Raw genomic sequence first — 16616 nt, forward strand, 5'->3', positions numbered from 1 at the left:
AGCTGCTTGCCCAGACCCACCCTAGAGTCTTGCTCTGCTGGGGCCCACCCTGCACTCCGGGGCCTGTACCAGGATGGGGCGAGGGCTGCCACCACAGAGTGTTTCCTGGAAGGAGAATGAAGAAGACACGGGGCTGGCCTCAGTGTGACGCATCTGTGTGGCTCCAAAGCCAGACAGCCCTTCTCCACAGGGAAGTTCTCACTGGGCTGGCTTAGTGGACAGCAGATAAACTGCCGAGCTGCCGACACGCCCGTGTGCCCTCGGCTCTAGAGACCCTGCCTCATCTCCCAGCAGCCTCCCGGGCCTCCTGTTGGTGTCTCAGCTCCTCCAAGGCCTGTGAGCCCACATCCCACCTAACTGAACTCGCTGTCGGAACAGCTACGGGCTAGAGACAGCCGACGGAGGTGCCTGGTGGATGCCACAGGCAGGACTCTCCCGCCTCGTCTCTGGTTCTGATCTTGATACCTGTGGGAGACAGCCGCCTACAATGAGGAGATAAGCCTGCTATGATGAGGTGCGGGACAGCGCTGCCTAGCCAGGGCAGAGCCCTCACCTGGGAAGCAGCTCTGAGGTCACATGCGTAGGCCTAGAAGCAAACTGGAAAGAGGGTGAGAGAGGACCAGGTGAGGACACAGCCCGGCTCCAGGACAGAACAATACATGGAGGCAAGCCGAAGGTGTGGGCAGGAGCCTTCCCCGGACGGCTGCCTCCCAGACCATCTTAGTGGGCTGGGTGAACCGTGCGTGAGCTGTGAGCTGCGCAGTGAGCTGTGACCTGGGTGTGAACTGTGAACCCTGTGTCAACCAGCTGACACCCCGCCTTTCTGGTATCACAGTATATCTTACGATTTGTGTCTCACAAACTCGCCAGGGCCGGGAGACGGCTCCGGTGGTGTGTTGCTTGCAAGCACAAAGCCGAGAGTTTGAGCCCAGCACCGAATGTGAAAGCCAGGCGCGGTGACGCATGCTTGTGATCCTGGCCCTGGGGAGCGTGGACAGGAGGGTCCCCACACTCACTGGCCAGCCTAGCGGATGGACCTGCAGGTTCGGAGCAGTGAGATTCCCTCTTCACACTGCCCCAAGCACTGTGTCCTGCTGTCCCCATGCACTCAGAGAGAAGGTGATTCGAAGGGATGGCTCTGTCACAGTCACACTCCCAAGTGTGGAGTTGTGGGAGGGCTGGAACCACAGCTGCGGCCTCTGGGCACCGGCTCCCTGTGGCTGGCATGCACCGGAAACTGGCACTGGTGTAATTCTAGGGTTTCTCTAGGTCGTATTCGGGAGCTTTGCATCTGGCACCCGCTGCCGCTGCCTCTGAAGCAGTCCAAGGGCTGCTCTCTGCATCCAGCTCCCTTCAGGAAGCCTCGTCCTTCCCCTGGAGCTGTGTGTGTGTGTGTGTGTGTGTGTGTGTGTGTGTATGTGAAGGTGTGCCCTGCCCTCAGGCCATCCTCAGGGGAGGGAGCCTTTTGGATGAGAGGTGGGGTGTGTGGAAAGACCAAGGGTGGAGAACTCACCCTGGAGAGCCTGCATGGCCGAGGAGGAACCCCAAAGCCACACTCCTGAAGCAGCTGGGCCCCCGGACTCCTGTGAACCCACACTCCACCTGAAGGCAGCTGGGCACCTGGGCTCCTTGAAACCACACTCCTGAAGGCAGCCGGGCACCTGGGTTCCCCTGAAGCCACACTCCTGAAGCAGCTGGGCTCCTGGGCTCCTGTGAACCCACACTCCTGAGGCAGCTGGGCACCCCGGGCCATTGAGTGGTGGGGCTGCTGGCACAGATCTGCAGATCTTTCTCCCTCTCCCTCTCTGGCTGCTGAGCTGTTCACGCAGACAGACACACAGTCATATGCGTGGGCTGTGAGATTCCAGTGACCGGGTGGACCCGGAGCTGGGTACACAGTCAACAACCAACATGACAGATTAGCTGAGAATTCTGAAGCTCTTTCCAGTGATGGTGGCCCCTGAGCCACCTTCCGTGGACTGGGGGTGGTCTGGAGGAAGCGGGGGCCACAGAAGCCAGGCTCAGGAACACACACGACAGCCACCTCCCCTAGCTACAGTTTTGCTGTCTGTGGTTTCTGTTACCTGTGAGCAGCCAATGTCTCAAAACCATGAAGTGGAAAGTTCCAGAAATAACCAGCTCATGAGTTTTAAGCTGCGCACATCGCTTTCTCAGTGGCCTGTTAAAAGCTTCCGCTTTCCCACCCCACCTTACGCTTGGGGCGTGCGCCTCGCCCTCGCCCAGAGTCTCCACACCGTGTGCGCTGCCCTCCCATCGGTCACCTGACAGCTGTTTTGGCTGTCAGATCACTGCTATGGTTTCTCAGAGCTTCTGCTCAAGGAACCTTCACTGCACAGACATAGGTAGAGACACTGGCGGTTTATTACAGCATCTTACTCTGTTTGCCATTAGAAGCTGCTCATTTCTCACTGTGATTAACTTACAAGTTAGGCTCCAGCATCTGTCTAGGGAAGGCGTTCTGGGCATAGGTTCCGTGTCATGCAGGGATCAGGCACCTGCTGGGTATTTGGAAGATGTCCTCTGATGCTTAGAAGCCTTGGCTTGACCACTGGTGGCTTTTAGCTCCCAAAGGTCATATTCTAGCCCCATCTTTTCACTGATGCTTCTGTCTGAGCTTAGTAAAACATACCCATCTCCAACCTGGAGGCTGGCCACAGAGGAGCTGAAGCTGAGGGCCATACTTTAAGAGAGGCGGATGGAGAAGCCACCTTCTCCCTGGCATGGAGGCCAGTGATGGCCCAGCCTGTGGAGAAAGCAGACGGACCGAAGGTGACAATCACACACAGCCCAGCCTCATGGAGTATGCAGAGGCCTCCGAGGTCCACTAGACAGACAGGCCCCAGATGCCCAGCCCATGTGGAGTGCTCCAGGGTTGTCTCCAACACTGTGTCAGTGCCGTCCGCTGTCAGGATGGGCAGGCGAGATCAGCCTGCTACCCCCCTTATGTGCTGAGACGGGGTCTCACTGAGTTGCCCAGGCCAGCTTTGAACTCGCTCTCTCTGCCCGGGAAAGGCTTGCCGTCTTCACACCTCAGCCCCTGGTTGTTCTGATCTGCCACTGGAGTTCCTCCCTCGAACTCCGACCTCCTTCCGAGGACCCTGCCCGCTCTTTGGCATTAGCTGGTGCCACAACCCTAACACCGTGCTCACTCCTCCTGTTAGCGCCCAAGCCCAGTGAACCACCCACATCCTCACTCCTCACTATGGCTGAGGCCACAGCCTGGGCGTTATCTGTCTCACCACACCGAACACTGAAGTTGGGCTGAGGGGCATGAGAACGGACCCCACACAAGAACCACAGGAACTGCAGGAATGCTGAGCGTGGACAAAGAGTCTTCCCCAGGAAGAGCGCACCAATTGGATACCAGGTGGTCAGCCTTGGACATGGACTGGCAGCGTGAGGCAGACAGTGCCGTCCACTGCACGGAAGTCTCACCTGCACCAGGCCTGCAACCCACCGGGCCTACACCTGCACTTGCGCTGCGTCTGGACGTGCATGTATCAACAGTGAAGAGCAGAGAGCCCGGGGCTTTGAAAGAGAGCAAGGGGAGCTGCATGGGAAGGTTTGGAGGGCCGAAAGGGGAATTGAGAAAGTAAGCAGTAAAATCTTAAAAAAAAAAAAGGCAGAAGCTGGCTCCGCCACTGTTCGGCTCCCGGGAGGGGCCAGTGTCCCTGGGTCAGGGCTGCTGTGCGGCGACCCTCGTTCTGTGTTTCCCGAGGTGTCCACCCATACCAGCCACAACAGCCCGTGTGCCCCTCCACGCTGCCTTCTGCTCCCTGCTCCGCCTGCCACGCCCTCCTGCTCCCTTGCTTCGGGGATGCCTCATCAGCCAGCACAGAAGCCTGACCCGGCCACCCCACCCCGAGGCAGGTTCTGCACAGCTTGGGGCACCATGTCCACGCCTCTGCTCCCTGACTTCCCTACAGATCAGAGCCCGTCAGAGCAGTGGTTCTCCTTCTGCTGGCTGGGGTCCAGGCCTAGGAGCAGCACACGCAAGTTCTCAGGAAGCACCCCCCGAGATGCCACCTCTCAGCCAGCAGCACCCCCCCTGAAGCGCCCCCTCCCAGCACACATTCAGGGACAGCTATCGGGTACAGCAGGAGCCGCTAGTGCTGGCGGACTTGAGGTGGGCTGCAGGCGGAGAGACAGCCCTGAACAATGTTTTCCGCTCACTCAGGGAAGAGCCCCAGAGGGCACCCAGCCTCAGAGCCCGGGCACCTGGGGGAGAGGACAGGGCTGAGAGGGGTGCGCACACAGACAGGCAGTGGACGTCCGCGTGGCTTTCACCCAGGTCCCACAACTGGAGATGCTTGCTACACAAAGCGAGAGGTCCCCAGGGTCCCTTTCACAAAACTTGACTGTGCAACCGTGCGAGGCCAGCCTTTTGCTTTCACCCCTCCGTGTTTTCAATATCTATTTCAAACTTATCTCTTCTCTACAAACCTTGACAGCTCCCTCAAGCCTCCCTGGGAAACCTCACTTCCTACTGCAAAGAAAAACGTAGAAGTCATCAGACTAGAACAGCCTGCTTCCTGCCCCACACCTGTGTGTCTCCTGCACGGGCCCCTGACCGCCCCCTGCCCTCTCATGGTGGCCGCAGAGGTCCTCTCTGACTTCAGCTGGACTCCCGAGCTGGTGAAAGCCTGCCCTGGACTCCCAGCTCCGCTCTGGCTGCTCTACCGCCACCCTCCCCCCAGCCAGCCTCCCCTTCCAGCACTCAGTCCTGAGTCTCTCACACGGCCGGCCGAGGGAGCCCCTGCCATCTCTCCGGCAACCCTGGACCCTCTGAGCCTGCCCACATCTGCACCACACCTGGTCTGCTTCCACCCCCAAGCCTCTGTGGTCAGGGTCACTCGTGACTTCCCCGGTGCCACTGGTCACGCTGGCCTTCCCCTTACGTGTCCCTGAGGCAGCATGTGACACAGCCAACCCCCGGATTTAACAACACCCACTTAGGAACATCGTACAGCTTCCTTGAAACCAGCCTGGGCTGGCGTGGAGGACAGTGGACGGGGCGTGAGGCCCACCCTCTCCTGTGAACCCAGACACCCTCCCCGGGAGACCGGCCTGCACCATTACAGACCTCAAACACCCGGGTCAGTCAGCTCGCCTTCCATGGAGTCACCCCGAGGCGAAGGCTCATTCTCTTCCCTCGCTTCAAAGCCGGCTCAACACCCAGGTCTGCCCGTGTCCTCCAAACCCACCTGATTTTGCGGTCAACGGTTTTATGTGTGAGTGTTCTGCCAGCACGTGTGTGCAGGTGGCGCGTGTAGCCATCGCTCTGAGCTGCTGAGCCCTCTCCCTGGCCCTGCTGGTGTCCGTCTTTGGTTTATGCCGACCTGGGCGACATGACATGTTTCCCTAGGCCGTACCCCAGGTGTGTTCTCAGAAGGCCCTTGGCAACATCTGCTTAGTCACACCGCCAGCCCCTCCTCCGCTTCTAAGCCACCATCTGAAGAGGGAAGAAGGAGACGCCCCACATCACTGCTGCCTGGCGACCTGCAGCCTCTGGTTTGCTTCTCTAATCTGCTTTATTTCCCTCTTCTGGCAAGTGCTATCTGCCCTCAAAGCTGCAGCCTGGCTTGAGTCTTTCCAAGGACCTAGAATCCCAAACCCTGACCCTCCGCCTCCTCAGCTGCCTGGGATCAGCCTAGCTAATCCCCACTGTTCCTGTCCCAACCCTCCCAAGCTTGCTCCTGAGGTCTCTGGCCTAGCCTGAGAAGTGACAGCAAAGGATGGCATAGTTTCTGGTCTACCCTGGCACACAGCACATCTGCTCTTTATTTCAACCAGAACGCCCCTAGGCTGAGAGCTTCCATTTCCCAACTCTCCAGAGACCTCACTGGAGTGCCCTGAAGGAAGCCGTCTTCTCCCAAGCTCTCAGGGCCAGGCTCTTACCTGACCAGGAGCCCCGGTGGGCGTGTCACCACCTCCGAGAGGCAGCAGGACTACAGGAGAACTAGGCAGCCTACCCTGACCACACCCAGGAAGTCAAAACTCCAGACATGCCTGCTGTTTACCCACAACTCCAGCATTTGGGAGGCTGAGGCAGGAAGGTTGCAGCCAAGTTTTAGGCCAGGCTGGCCTGCGTAGTGAGTTCAAGGGCAGCCTAAGCTATACAGTGAGATTTTTGTCTCAAAAAGAAAACAATCCAGATCGAATCCAAGCCTGCCAAGTATGCAGACCAACTCCAATGTGACACAAGCAGTGCGTTAGCCAGGACACGTCTCAAGGAGGGCCTCCGCAGCAGCGTGGAGGGGAAACTGAATGAATGCACGCACACCTGCACACACACCTGGAGCCCGAGGAGGGCAAATGGCTGTCTCAGGCCAGCCAGGAAAGAGGCTCTGATCCCAGCCAGGGAGACTGGCGGACTCTGCAACAGTTGGGGGAGGAAGGAAGAAGTGGCTGCTGGGAGTGTCAAGCGTGCTCATAGGACGTCACGGTCAGTCAAGGCGGCTAACACCGGAGAAGCCCAGTGTCTTCCGGGAAGAGTGTAGGTGTAAGCCTTGAGGGACAAACCCAGGCAGCTTCCTGGCACAGCCGAATTTGGGAATGCCAGCGGGGACAGGGCAGGCTCCAAGCAGACAGCCGGCGACAGGCTGGAGACAGCTGCCGGGCGCCTGCTGGCCACAAAAGATTATCAGACCTCAGGAGTCTCTAAGGCTTCTGGGCAGCACAGCAGGTGCAGGGGACCCAGTGGGGCAGAAGCCAGAAATGTAGACACCTCTTTTCAGAGGCTTCCAGGGGAAACACAGCCCCCCCACCCCCGCTGGGAGAGGAAGAGCTTTGGGGTGGGAGAGGGGACTGCAGGGGAGCCTGGCTCAGGAATAAGACAGACAGCAGGTTCTTCATGGAGGTGGCAGTTTCTGGCTGGGCTGGGAGGAGAGTCCAGAGGCCCTCTGAGTTGCTGAGGACGGAGACTGACTCTACTGCTGAAATGAGAGCTGCGGCTGGGCTGTCCCTGAGGAGGACCTCCCTGTACATCTGTCCCCAAGGAGGACCTCCCTGCACATCTGTCTCTGATGAGGAGGACCTCCCTGCACATCTGAGTGCTTTGCAGGGCACAGTACACAGGTGCACACTGCCTTTGCTAGAACACCGTAGCCAGCTGCCTGCAGATACTAATATGCAAACTCTGCTTGGGGCTAGAGTTTCTGTCAGGACCAATGAGTATTTTCACTTTTATTTTGAGGTCTGCCATTCTGCTTCCTCAGAAGACAAGGCTTGCCAGAGGCTGCACACAGGAATCCCTCAAGTACTTTTCTCTCAGCAAAGCAACATTCGAATGCTGGCCCAATCCTTGTGGTGGTCAGTGGTGGTGGCAGCAGGCAGCCCAGCTTTTGGGGTTTCTTCTCTGACCTATAGAATCATTTGCCTTTCCCTGTCTCTAACATGCGGCCCCTCTGGCCCCTCCCAAAACTCTGTAGGAGCCACGCCGGCAGCAGGGGGAGGGGAGGAATGAAGCCATTGGCTCCTGCCCAGAAGAACCGTGGAAAAGCTGCAGCCCAGGCAAAGGAGGCGCTTAGAGATTGTATCTGTGTCCCTGCGTCCCCTTCCTCCAGTGTGTTAAGTCTTTAAGCCTGCAGTTCTAGGCTAGTACCTCACTGGTCCTATCACTATCCAGAGTGTCTTGGCGTCCTCTAGCCAACATATACTGGAAAGAAGACAGGGGTGGAGTCAGAAGGCTCAGGCTCGAGTCCTGCCCATTCCTGGCTTTGAGGTTTTTCCATCACTTCTGAGTTCCAGCCTGCAGTCAGGTGGAGCCTCTCCCTGCCTTCTGTCTGGGAGACAGAAGCTAGTCTGATGAGATAGGGTATTTATAACCTGAATCTTTAGTCTGATTCCTGGATCCTATCACCTCTCTGGAATACCCGTCCTCAGCAGCTGGGAGACACATCCCAAATAAACGGAGCACAATTCAGCCTACATCTTTTTAGGCTAACCAGGGCTAGACTCCAGGCTACAAACAAAGCCAGACACAGCCCTTGCCCCAGTCACTTGGCTGGCTGAACGGATGAGTAGCATTTGTTCACATAATGGCTCCGGTGGTCTGCAGCAGAATGTCACCCACATTGCTGGAACGGATGCTCTGGGCACCTATGGGAATCTGGGTCCTCGTGCTGACCCCTCAGACTATGGGGTAGGGGGTAGGCAGCTGTGCTCTCTGAGAAGCCAAGGTGACAGCCCCGAGGCAGAAGCCCCGGACTCCCACACCTGGCTCAGCGGCAGGGCTCGGGTGTTGGACCCGGTGCTTCCCCTCACATCTGGGGGATGTGGAAAGCCGCCCTGACTCACAGGGCACCGTGGGGAACAGAGTGAGAACCAGTGACAGGAGTGACAAGAAAACACCTTCAGGAGCTGTTTTTCTTTAAGGCCCCCCTCAGTAAGTACACAAGGCTTGTTCCTCTCGCTGGTCTGATGGGACGGGCTCAGAGGATTTGCCTCCCCAGTTTGCTGATCACCCTGAGACACCCCAGAAACGAAAGCTCCTACTGCCAGGGGCTGGCCCTATGCCATCCACCCACATCCAGTGGGCTCTCTGCTGACGTTGGCCATCCTGATACCACGAGCCTCAGCTGGGACCCTGAGGAAGTTGCCCTTCTCTGTCACAGCCCATGTCCACCAGAGACCCAGGGACACGACAGCCCAGGACCTGGAGATGACCGACCCATTTCCTGAGCTCACCACAGGAAGAAAACCTAGCCATTTCCACCTCATCTCCCATCCATCTTTCCTTGTGTAATTTCTGCCCTTTTTGTCCAAGGGGGCAGGTTTTCACCGAACCCCTCAGTTGAGTTTTAACGCCTCTGGCGTTGGGCTATGAAGTGCACCAGACAGCGGCAGCTGGATCGGAGAGGTCCTGGTAAGCCAGACTTTGCTGTCTAAAATTATCTCTCACAGGAAATTCTGTTCTCAGAAATGCTTTAACCAATTCCTTTGCATTTCCAGTCTCCGGAACACTTTAAAAATGCGTATATTCCTGGAAAAGGGAACCGGCCCCTTGGGCCCTACTCCGTTTTTCGCTCGGCACCTCCGCCCGACCTTTAGGCAGTGCGCCGGTGGCTGGATGCCTTCCTCGCAGGCCGTGCAGGCTCGGGGAGAAGGGAGCCCCTCATTTACTCAGCCCACAACCTCGACCAGCCCTGCGCCGGCCGCAGCGAGATACCGAGTTCTCACGACAGCCAATCTGAAGTAGCCAAATATGGAAAGTCAGCGGGGCAGAACGCAGCGGCCCCGAGGGACCGGCCACGGGCACCCCGAGGGCTGGCAGACGCGCAGCGGGTGCGAGGGCTTGCGGCAGCGGCGGGAGCATCCCGCCCCCCAGGCGCCCGGGTCTGCAGAGTCTGGAACTCACCTTCCGGAGAGCCGGGTGCTGTCTCCCAACACGCTGCAGCGCCGGTGCAGGCTGGAGTCCCTGGCATTAAGCTCGCGTCAACGTGCTCGTGCAGAGTGAGAAAGTGCCCGGGGCCGGCGCGGGGGTCCCGGCTTGCCTCCCGTCCGCCCGCTACCGCTCAGCCTCCAGCCGGCCGCCCGGAGCCGCTTTCGGTTTCGGAGTAGCTGGGACGGTCGGCTCACCGCTCGGTCCCTCGGCGCCGGTGGCGGGTGCTCGGCTGCTCCGCCTGAGCTGCGGGCGCCGCCAGCCCCAGAGCACGGCTCGAGGGGGCGGGGCCTAAGCGGGGCGGGGCCAGGACGCCCGGGAGGCGGGGCCGGAGCGAGGCGGGGCCTGAGCGGGGCGGGGCCAGGGGGCCGGAGCAGGGCGGGGCCTAAGCGGGGCGGGGCCAGGCCGCCCGGGGGCGGGGCGTGAGGCTCGCGGGAGTGTCGGAACTCGGCGGACGGGAGGCGGGGAGTCCCTCAGACCCTCGCCTTCCCTTTCTAGAGCCGGTCGTCCCTCACGCGCCTTCGGACGGTGCATTTCGCTCTTCAGCCAGCCTCCCCTCTGCCCCCCAGACCTGCTCACTCTCGACCAGACGCGTTTGCTCAAACCACGTCTTCCCGGAGCTCCCCGCAGAGCGGAACCGCCGCTGGCCCTGTCCCGCGTGAGCCCGACCTTCTCCGTCTCTCAGGCTCGCAGACTGCCTGGTCTTCAGAGCCGCCTGGTGGAGCGTGTCTGAACTGCCAGCGCTGTCTGAGCTCCGGAGGCCAACCGAGGGCACCGACCCAGGGCTGGAACCTGAATCCCGGCCTCCCAACGCCTAAACACAGGTCCAGGCTCCACGCGATCTCAATTACTGCAGCCTACGTGAAGGAAGCTAGCTAGCATCCCAGTTCTGGCCTCTTTCAAGCCAGACGTCCGCAGGAAGTACTTAGATGTCCTGAGCGTCACTAAGAGAAGAGGCTACTGGGTACGTTGGGGTGGACACGCGTGTGCATTTTAGCTGGGCAGGAGTTTTAAGGAGCAGATGTGGGGTCTTATGGAGCGCCCAACAGGAGCCCAAAGCCCAGATGCAAACCTTTGGTTAGCGTTGTAACCTGCTTAAATTCCACAGCCCCTCTGCGGAGACCTGCTTTAGCTCTTAGCAAACTATGGCTCCTCTGTTAACACCTGCTGTAGCGTTAGCAAATTAGAAGCCATTTTCCCTCCAAGTATATCTCCATGGTTTCACTTCTAAAGCTTTGTATACTTTGTTACCTGGACACTCCACGAAGTTCCCCAACCGTAGAACCAACAAATAAAAGGTTAGAAACGCTTTGTCTAGTCAGCCAAGAGGATACAATGTTGCTCCCTACGCCTGGATACTTGGTTACATTTTTGTTCCAGGGTTGGTACTTAGTGGCGGTTTGTGTCCTACACCTGGTTACAGTTGTGTTACCTGGTTGCGTTTTTTGTATAAAAAGTATGCCTTAGGAGCAGCCCAAGGTCACTGTCTGGCTTCCGAGTCCAGATGACCAACCCGGCCAGTCAGTTCCGGTTCCCCGCTCAATAAACATCTGTGGAGCTGAGTCTGGTGTCTGAGTGGTCAGCGAGCAGCTCTTCCTGAGCCCCTGACAGCTAGATTAAACACGCAGTGGGGAAGGTGGTCCGAGTGCTCGCTCCGGCCCTATGGACCAGCTCACTCCTGTGAGAGCTGAAGAGGCTGAAGTCCTCCCGCAAGCTTCCACCCAGCACATCTACAGCATTTTCTACTTCCCCTCACTCCGCTGGGCGGTGACACAAGCCCATACATTCCAACACCACAGGAAACAGGCAACACAGACGGACAGACCGGTGTCTGGAATGAGCGATGCTTCCTGGTCTCGGCCACCACGCTCAGCTCTGATCCCTGTCTCTCTTCACCAACTGAACAGAGCAATCTTCCAAAAACGAGACCCGAGGTCTTGGCAAGATGCAGCCCCGAGCTGGGGTTAGATCTTAGCTAGATTAGATCTTATCGGGTCCCCGATGGTGGCCGCCAGACTGCGCAGGCAGAGGGTTTTGGTGGGGTTGGGGAGGATGACGGCACACACTGAAACTTTTTTTGCCTGCATGTATGTCTGTGCCCCATGTGTGTTCCCGGTGCTCGAGAAGGCCAGAAGAGGGACCTGGAGTCACAGACAGTTGTGGGCTGCCATGTGAATCTGGAATGGAACCCAGGTCCTCTGGAAGAGCAGCCGGTGTTCAGTGCTGACACGGGTAGTCCCACACGAAGGATGCGTTCCCAGCTCCTGTGGCTGACCCCAGGGTCAGACTCCTGTAGCCCAGGCTGGTTCCCACCCGCTATGCAGCGGAGCTGACTCGAACCCTGACCCTCGCCCCTCTGCCTCCTGAACACTCTGACTCCAAGCATGCTCATCTCGTCCAGCTTTATTTATCTACGTGCATTATGTCTCGCCCTTGCCACACATCTTCAAGGACTTTTGTGTTTTGTTTTGCCACAAGCGAGGATGTCTGTGGGTTCCAAGGTAGGCAGTGAACCGATCAGCCTGAAGACAGGGCGAACTTAGTATTCTGAAAATGTTCGGTATTAATTTCCACATGATATTTAACAGCACACTGATGTAATAGTCCTTAAACCAGCTTCCCCTACAAAGAGAAGGGCTGAGCTCCACACAGACTCCTGCAGACAGAACCGTCATCTTCCAGCTCTAGGCTGCCTACCGCCAGCGCTTTAATTTACCGGGAGGGTTAGGGCTGGGGAGGCTGACAGGAGCTGCCACCTGCTGGCCGAATGCGTTCCGTCCCTCAGTCTACACCCCCAGACCGGTGAGGTGGGGTGCACGCAGCGCAAGCAGCCTCTTAGCGCGCAGGCCGCAGCTGGGCGGACGAGGCTGTCCCGGGAATAGGACGAGCAGAGCAGCGTGAGCCCTGGGCCTGGGGTCGTGGTAGCGGCGGCGGGGCGGGCCGGCTGAGGGGGCCGTGGAGTGGGGTGCGGCAGCTCGGAGCTGCTTACACAGATGCGGGAACGCCCCACCCCAAACGCGGCCGGGCCCCAGGGTCGCCGGCGATGGCGGACGAGGGAAGGTTCACTTTCTGATTGGACCTTCCAGGCCGCGCCATGGTCCGTGATGCGCCGAGGCCACGCGTGGGTCTGCAGCCCCACTGCAGCCGGGGTCAGGGTTGGTGTCCAGGGCCCAGGTTAACGTCACAGGCCGTGCGCCGCTGTCGCCACCTACTCCGGTCAGCGGAGCCTGTTATTAGCGGGGAATAGAAGAGAATCCGATCCTGTGAAAAGATGGGCTGAGAGAAAGAAATGAGTCCAAGCAAACAGGTGCTTGTCAAGGACCAACTTTACTGAGCAGAATCAGCTTTTATATAGGGTTCAGGATGAGGAAGTAGGGTGGGTGAAAAATTACAGATTCTTCTCGGCCAGGGGCCTGAAACATCTTGTGATAAGCCATGGTTCTGTGAGCACATCTCAGCTGTTACCAAGCAGTATGTTTACCGCAGGTAAGGAAACGGGCAAGTTGAGGCAGGTTGATGAGTTTCTACAGGTGGTCTCTGACATCTCCAAGCAGTATGTTTACTGCAGGTAAGGGAACAGGCAAGTTGAGGCAAGTTGGTGAGCTCCTTCAGGTGGTCTCTGAAGTTGGCGAGTTCCCTCAGGTTCCCTGACAGCCAGGGGCCACACTGATGTGCGCGAGGCCACGGTGATGTCTGGCTGTGCTGCCCCCGGGGCCTTGTCTGGGTCCACCGTCCCGCTGCCGCGGGGAGCTGTGTTGGCCGTCTGTGCCGTTTCCAGAATCCACGAGGACGCCCACGACGCCAGCTGCCGCCGACTGCACGGACCAGGGACGCTGCCTTGGCAGCGCCATCGCTGTGCGCGGCTGCACGGTTGAGAAAGAGGGACGTGGGAGGCTTCTCTGACAGCCCCTCCCTGCGCCCCACCCCGCCAAGGTAACCGCAAAACAGGAAGAGAGAGCCCTCAGGAGGACGGGCGGGCTGCGGCAGCTCTTCACCCTGACGGCTTCCTGCGTGAGGGTGGCCAAGGCCCTGCGTGGAGGAGGAGGAGGCGGTCCTGCTGGGAGGAGGAGGAGGCCTGCGAAGAGGAGGAGGAGGAGGAGGAGGCCCTGCGTGGTGCAGGTGGAAGGCTGCTCAGTGCGTGGTGCGGGTGGAGAAGACCCCGCCACTGGGAGCTTGGCCACACATGAGCATGCAGTAAGGACAACACAAAGTGGACTTTGTTTGGGAGGGGGTCACAAGGGCACGGCAGTGGGGGGTGTCAGCAAACGGGGCAGACGTGGAAGGGGGGAGTGTGATCTGAGTGTGCAATGTAATGTGAAAATTCCAAAGGCTCAACAGAAATATTACTTTGAAGATTGAAAAGCAGACTGTGTATTAGGCGGTGATGGGTGTGAGCAGACGGGGAAACCGTCTCCCTGGGGCTGGGAGTTGCAGGCGGAGCCCGCTGTGGGCTGCAGTGGAGAACCTGCTCACCTGCTGACTAGGGTCAAGAGTGGTGCGGCAGCAAGGCAGGCCCGGCGGGAAGCAGCCCAGGCTGTGGTCACAGAGAACGCTCTGGCCTACCAAGCGTGTTGCACATCTGTGGGTTTCTTCCTGGCCAGATAGAGGAGACCCTTTCTAGTCCACCCAACAGGCCTGCCCTCAGCGCTGCCTGTCTGTGGGCTGGCTACCACAGAGAGGCAGGCGGGAGGAGGAGCGGAGGGGCGGAGGGGCGGAGGGGCGGAGGGGCGGAGGGGCGGAGGGCAGCTCCCTCCCCAGATTGACGGGTTTGATTTTGAGGATTCTTTCTGGGACCGGGAGAGAGACGGCCCAGGTTCAGCCCCCAGAACCGGCATGGCCGCTTGCAATCGTCCACAGCTCCAGTGCAGGGAGCCGGGGACCCTTTTGGGGTTGCCAGCGTTGCATTCACTAGTCAGACAAGCAGATCCATGCACATAAAATCCGCTTAGAGCCTCTGCACACAGCAGCTCAGTCCCGGCTGAAACGCCTGAGGAACGCCGAGCCTCTTTCCTCCGGCCTTGCTACCAGCTGATCAGAACCAAGTTTCAAAAAGCAGCTTCACTGCCATCTCTTTCAAGGGCATCCGCCCTGGATCTGTGCACCGCCCTCTTCACACCCGTGTCTGGAGCGAGTCAGCGTTTTGTTCGGGTCCTAGAGTTCATTCAGTCCTGCTGTCTCACACACCTGATGAGAAGTGAAAGCGCCGAGGCCCCGACTGCGGGAAATGTGAGCAGAGCAGACTGTCTTTTCTATAAAGGGCTAAATAAGACAGGATTCTGTCTAAAAATCGTGAAGAAGCCTCGGGGCAGAAATTTAAGTCCGTTCCGGGTCAGCACTTCACAAAATCGAAATATGTATTCAAGTTTGTTCCTTTTTGATCCTCAGCTGTCAGCCACACACGTGGGCATGGCCACCCAGGCATGGAGTGAGGCCCAGGACCGTGTGGAGTTAGTAATAAGGACCCGACAGGACCCCACGGTTGTGCCTGCCTGTTTGATTCCACAGAAGAATTTTTTTTTTTTTTTCCTTCCTTAAAACCCTTTCTCACCAAGGCTCCTGGTACAGCCTAAGAAGCCCCATCAGGAATCGCCACCCTTGTCAGCAGTCTCTGATTTGTTAATGGCAGCTTAAAAACACCTCGGTGCAAATACCATCTCCCTTTACTGCTTCCTCACTGAGTGCTCAGGGATAAGAGAGGCTGAGGAAAGCGAGAGGGGGCTGAGGAAAGGCAGGGGTGGGGTTAGGTTTGCTTGAAAATGCCACGACACTTAATATTTGTGTGATAATTTAAAAACAAGTGAAAGACCTCTACCATGATGCTCCTTCATGAAGATGGGTAAAGATGGGTTAGTGTGAACTGAATATGTGACGGCTCAGCTTGGGCGTCAGCTGGGCACCCGTGAGGGAGCCGCCTCAGCCTGGGCCTCCACTTCTGATGGCACCCGACATGGAAGGACACGGAGGAGCAAAGCTTCTCTTTTGCTTTTCTGCGCTGGACCTACTTCTTGCTGGCAAATTCAACCATCCTGCGGCTGCTCAGTCACCAGAACCTACTTCTTTGGGATTGCAACTCAGACTGAAGACTCTCTAGACACCCGGGCGCCAGCCCCAGATCACGACTGTTGTGGCATCCAGTCTTGTGACTGAACAGCTACCAGATTCTTGGCCTTTCTGTCAGGAGACAGCTATTGCTGGGCCCCTCAGAACACTGCCTGTGCCCACTGTAATAACCCCGCACACATATGAGAAAGTGGGAAAGTGACCATCAGACAGCGTGTGTGATACAGGACTCCTAAGCTTGACCTGGGTTCTTCCTGTGTGCAGTTACTTCCACCTTACCAACAAGGTGATCTGAAAGTGACTAAGTTTAAAAATCCAACACATTTTGGTTTATATATTTCCTACAATCAGAATGCGGAGAAGCACAGAGAGTGATAAACCTTGAGTCCTAAGCTACCTTCTTCCTGGGGGTCCTGGAGTCCCCGTTTTAGTCAGGATTAGGATACTTAAGGGACAGGAGCGAACATTAACAGAACATACCTACCTAATAACTGAACTTTGGACTTTTTTAAAAAGATTTATTTATTTATTACTTATACAGTATTCTGTCTGCAGGTTCACCTGCACGCCAGAAGAAGCACCAGATCTCGCTATCGATGGCTGTGAGCCACCATGTGGGTGCTGGGAACTGAACTCAGGACCTCTGGAAGAGCAGCCAGTGCTCTTAACCTCTGAGCCGTCTCGCCAGCCCCCCGAACTTGGACTTTTAACCAAAGTACTTCGTAGTTTTGGAAATCGTGACTGTCAGTCTCGGCTGACTCCCTACATCTATGGCTAACCAAGCACAGGTCCGCATTAGGACAGAGTTTTGCATTTTCCCACTTTCTTGCACGCTCTGGCTTACTCAGTTGTCGGTTTACTCTTGATCATAACTCACCCTTATTTCCATCCATGTTACACTGGAATTAAATACTTTTTTGTTCATTTTAACAGATGTAGCAACAGTGTGATTTATTTTTAGTTATAAGAACACTTTGGTGTAGATCTCTTTAAAAAGATTACTTCAGAATTAACGAAAATGGTCATTAAGAATTTCTAGGCTTTGCTTTTTATATATATAAAAACCAGTATTTAAACCAGTATTTAAATTTCACAGTGAAGAGGTCCTAAACTTTTATACAACATGAGGTTATGTAAAAATAGAAGACATGGA

At 57.2% G+C, this 16616-nt stretch overlaps 1 protein-coding gene across 3 annotated transcripts in view; it reads right to left on the reverse strand.

Moving 5' to 3' along the window:
• Traf5 (TNF receptor associated factor 5) overlaps nt 1-9519 on the reverse strand; it is a 32247-nt gene extending 22728 nt beyond the window's left edge. For 2 of the 3 annotated variants that reach the window (XM_021664041.2, XM_021664040.2), the window contains exon 1: nt 9380-9519. The gene's annotated coding sequence lies outside the window, so the exon portion shown is untranslated. Of the gene's footprint in view, nt 1-5225; nt 5244-9379 lie in introns of those variants that run through there. The other variant, XM_060364944.1, reaches the window with a different exon arrangement.
• Between the last annotated feature and the right edge of the window lie 7097 nt (nt 9520-16616).

This window comes from Meriones unguiculatus, chromosome 11 (assembly GCF_030254825.1).
Source record: "Meriones unguiculatus strain TT.TT164.6M chromosome 11, Bangor_MerUng_6.1, whole genome shotgun sequence".
NCBI classification, from domain to species: domain Eukaryota; kingdom Metazoa; phylum Chordata; class Mammalia; order Rodentia; family Muridae; genus Meriones; species Meriones unguiculatus.